Raw genomic sequence first — 4,972 nt, forward strand, 5'->3', positions numbered from 1 at the left:
TCTCATCTAATGCTGCTTTTACACCTGAAATAACATGTAGTTTGAGGCTTTTAAGTAATTCAGAAGGCTTTTGCTGTTGCTATCCAGTAAAGAGAACTTCAGCAATTTGGGATTTCTGTTTTGTTTTGAAACTGTTTTGTTTCATCCCCATCATTTATTTTACCCCCATTTCTGAAAGCCTTTCCTTTATCATTTGAATTGGTGATATGCCACACAGTTTGACTTGCAAAGGAGTCAGCCCCTTCTTTATGCCTGCCTTGAAGGCCTCCTCAAAGAACAAGCTCAGCCTTATCTGATGATGCTCTATCTGAGGAAAAGCTTTCCCAGTCCCACCCTTTCTGAGCACTGTTAGGGCAGCAAATTAAAAACTCAAAGCCTCTGGCATAGGGGTAACAGTTTCAGATAAAGCAGAAACTGAGGATACCTCCTTCTATCTCACTTAGATGTTAATCAGATATGAAGACATTGGCAAGTTCTTCAGCACTCTCAACCAATGATGTAATTCCTATAAGTAGGCTTGAAGCTCCTGGCAAACTGACCCTGTTTGTTTCTTCAGCCCATATGAACTCTGTTATTGCTGCTTCTGACTGAAAGTCGAGATCTTCAGAAATTCAGTTGATGTTAGAGCCAAAATCAGAACTCTGGAACTCTCTATTCATGATCAGCTTATTGGGCTCAGAAATAAACATAATTCTTGTGCTTGAGCTGGCATGCCTGAACTCCATAGACAGCAGCTGGGTAATCATGGTTTTATTCTAAAGGGCCAATCTGTCCTTGGCTATAGGCATTACAGTCTCATGCTGTAAGTGTAGGTGAAATGCAAAGAACGAATATCTGAATAGTTCAAGAATCTCATTCATTTTCCCTTCTTTCACAAAATGGATTACAAAATATTACCTAAGCCCCTTGAATCCAATGTTTATACCAACTCATGCACATGAAAGCTTCTCAGTTCATGGTCTGTTCAATGCCACATAGCATTTATCAGACATATGATTTTAAAAACTGACATTTAACAATCAAGTCATTGCCTTGATTGGCATTGCCACACAGTGCCTTGCCACGACCAGTGATACTATGATGAAGAAAATAATGCTCAATTCATACCTGTCCAGAGTCTCAGTCTGCTCTTCAGTGACTAGTTCTACGCAGATTTTCTCATATATGCAGTGACTGGAATTTATACTACATTTTCTTGTAGCTAGAAGGTAAATGGATTTTCCATTTTCTTTACTATCATTTATTTAAAATAAATGATAATTTACATAAAGGCAGCTTTGCTGTAGCAAGTTGGACAAATCTACTCACTGATAATTAACGCTTTGCAGATATATGCTGTAAATTGTTCATGTACCAGATGACAGTGATAGTGGCTCCACAGGGATGTGGCAAGCAGTTCAGACTTGCTGGATGAAAGAAACAAAAACAAGGCAATATTATATGGCCCGTACATAATTTAAATTCAGTAATAAAGAAATCCACGGTTTACCACCCTTGGCCACATTCAGGCATATAATGTCATTTAAGAAGTCTTGGGGTATGAGAGACACCTACATGCAGCTGGCAGATATGGCAGCTCATGAATTGTGTCTCAGTAGTCATTATAATACAAAGCACTTTGCATAAATGTTTGCTAAATATCCGTTTGGGATCAGAGTCTCAGAATAAACATTGCTGTTCAACAGAAGATTTTTTTTTAACCTGTCTTTTCTCCTCTTCTTCATTCTTTGTGGCATCATTAACTCCTTCTGTGCCCATAAAAAACACCTGGGAGGTAGTGGGAGAGGTGCTGGCTTTCCTCCCCCCTGTGCCCAGTCACAAGAATTCTCAGTGTGCTCATTGCTCAGAAATGGCAGGCATGGCAGGGACTTACACACAAGACTGAGATGGAAGTAAATGGAAAATTTAACGTAGCTATAAATAGGCAGAGCTATTATTTAAGCTTCCACACAGAGAATTAACTGTCTTAAGGAGGATCTTCGGTATGAAAATTCTCCAAAGAGAATAATTGGAGAGGCCCCAGGTGGTCTTATTTGTATTTGTCAAAGAGACGGAAGCCAGTGGTCCTCTGCTCTCAGAGTTTTGGAAAGAACTCTAAAAAAGAAACATAACATCATTTTAAAGTCTGATAAATATGACTTACACAAAAGTGAGTTAAGGAGTTAAGTTTGAGATGATTGAAGATAATATGAGCAGGCCCCCCCCCCCCCCCCCCCTTTACAGGAAGAGAACATTTTTCATAGTAGTAGTACTGAATCCAGAGGCAGGATAAGATTCAGCGGTGGAAAACTGAAGCTAGAAAAATTGCTATGGGAAATGAGCAACAAATGTTTAACTGTTAATTTGATTAATGACTGGAGAACCTCAATGAGGGCTGTGATGGATTGTCCACCAAAACTGTCTTGATATCAAGCCCTAATGTTTCTCTGAAACCATTTATTTCTTCTTGATAATGCTGGACTTTATGCAGAAATCACTGATATTAACTCTACAATCTGTACAACGTGAAAGATGAAAGCATGGTCCTTTTTGCCCTTAAAATTCATGAAAAAAATCAGTCATTTTTCTGTTATAAGAAGCCATACCAAGACAGGTCAGAGGGAATAAATGATGAAATGGGATTAATTTAACCTAAAAAGAAACACACCACTTTACTTAGAAAAGCAAATATCAGACAGTGTTGCCATTACTTCCAGTCTGTCACTGGATGGCAGAAGCTCAAGTGCTGTGTTTATACAGCGTCTAACACAAAAGGAGGCTCATCTCTAAAAAGGTAAACACCTGATAGAAGGTAAATAGCTTGAGTAAAGGAAAACATGCCCCTTGGGATTACTGCTGAAGTACAGCTGCAGAGAAGGTTTCTGAAGCCTTCAGTCTTCAGGGTAGGCTGAACAGTGTTTCTCAACACCTGGGAAAGTTCACAGGAACACAGACTAAGTACTGTCTTTCAACATTCAACTCTATATTATTTCAGTTCATTTCCAGCCTCTGGTCATTTTGAAGACCATGGGCAACTTTAGCTACTGGTTTCTGTTTAAGTAGGATCGACTTCATTAGTATACATAGAAATGGAAATCTGTGCCTAATTCTCGATTTTCTTTCTCACTCACTTCATAGCAGGGTGGTGACTTTAAGTTCAGCAAAGCACTTTCCTGCATAAAACAAATAAGATCTGATCTCACACCTTACGTTCAGGTTTGAAATGATAGCACAATGAGCTGGCACAAAGTTGTACTAATGATGGTTTACAAGGGACACTGGGAAAAGTTCTTTACTGTGAGGGTGCTCAAAAACCAGAACAAGCTGCCCAGTGAGCTGGTTGATGCATTGTACCTGTCAGTGTTCAAGAGACATTTCAGTAGTGCCCTCAGGAATGTGCTGTAACTTCTGGTTAGCCCTACAGATGGACTGCATGGTTTCTGCAAGTCGCTTTCAACTGATCTACTTCTACTCTACTCTACGCAGTTCCATACTGTTCTATAAAAGCTAAACAATTTTCTGGGAGATGACAAAATTAAAGGAAACACATCTCCCCTAATAATATAATTACACTGGCAGAAAAAGTCACTCAAGTACAGCAAATGGGATACAACAAACAATAAGGCAATGACGCTGTAATTCCACTTTCATTCACGGAGCTCACCCAGTCCAGTGTTCAAACAAATCACACAGAGGTGTGTTTGAAAGGGATTAGTGTACTGAAGGCGTCTGACCCCAGGTCAGAAACTAAATGATGAACCACATGGCTTCAGGCACTCACCTTGGGATTAAGCAGCGACGCACATGGATATGTCCTGCTGAAGTGTTTCCAGATGATCTAGTTCATCATGTCAAGGCAATGCTGGCTTGCCACCCCATGTCCAGCTGACTGGCCTGCACACAGCATGTTGTCCCCCATGCTGTCAGCTGCAGGGAGCCCAGCAGCCTGACACACCTTGCCGCTGCTGCAGAGGCAGCAGACCAAGCCCTGCAACAGGCCTGCATGCCATTTCCTGCAGGGAAGCAAAATAAACACCAACGTGGCATTTTCAGACAATCTGCTCTCCTTTATGTCAGCATGACAATCCCCACTGACGTCAGCACACACAGGATTAGGCCAGGGCTTAGTGCTTTCAACACCTGTCCTTGCAGGTAGGGGACCAGGACAGCCCTGCAGGCCCATATTCATTGGACATGCACACCAGCATGGAGACAGCAGCACAGAAATCAGGGCCTGCTGCAAAACTCATCTGAATTTTTATCTGCCCCCACCCCCAGTATACTTGGCAGCCCTCACTGCATTGGATACTAATGTGGCCATGCTGCCAGCCAGCATGTTTCAGTCCAGCTGGGGTAAGCCCCTGCAAAGTGTGGTTATATCTACAGCAGCAGGGTGAGCATGCCCTTACTGTGGTTGAATATGTGGTTGAAGATACAGAAACCTGAGAAGAAGGGCTGAGGCAGAACAAGAGCTGTGTTGGTAACATGCAGAGTTACGACACCAGCACATGGTCCTGTCCTGGCTGATCTGTTCCTTGCAGTATTTTATTTTAATGTTCACTCACTTAATCCTCCTCTCAATTGTCCTTCTGCTTCCACAGCTGTCCCCCCCACCCCCCCAACCCAGGTATCACCCGCTGAGTTCAGCAGATCTCGGTTGGCCTCCAAACTAAACATGAAGCTGAGGAGCAGCAGAGCTCAGTACTGCAACACTTGGCAAAGTAAAAGGTGACCTCCTTGAAGGTCCTGAAAACCCTGCTCTGCTCTCTCTGACAGAGAGGACTTCCTGGGAGATTTCTTAGGAAGGAACTCTTCAGAAGAAGTTCAGGACCTGAGCATATAAGATAGACACACATGAAAATTCAACTCTCTAACTTCACATCACAGAATTACACTTTTTTTTTTTTTTTGCCTATAATTGAAATCTATTTCAATATATTTCCAAAGTAAACTTAAACAGTGAGCACAGCAAGCCCTTCCATTTTCTCTGCAG

At 41.9% G+C, this 4,972-nt stretch overlaps 1 long non-coding RNA gene across 1 annotated transcript; it reads right to left on the reverse strand.

The window, feature by feature from the left end:
* Nucleotides 1–839: 839 nt before the first annotated feature.
* LOC146761127 (uncharacterized) lies at nucleotides 840–3,992 on the reverse strand. Its single transcript, XR_014945466.1, has 2 exons — nucleotides 3,761–3,992; nucleotides 840–2,094 (listed from the first exon to the last, which is right to left on the reverse strand). It is a non-coding gene; the product is annotated as an uncharacterized LOC146761127 (long non-coding RNA).
* Between the last annotated feature and the right edge of the window lie 980 nt (nucleotides 3,993–4,972).

Source organism: Coturnix japonica, chromosome 4 (genome assembly GCF_054131305.1).
Source record: "Coturnix japonica strain WE chromosome 4, WE-NBRP24, whole genome shotgun sequence".
Taxonomy (NCBI): Eukaryota; Metazoa; Chordata; class Aves; order Galliformes; family Phasianidae; genus Coturnix; species Coturnix japonica.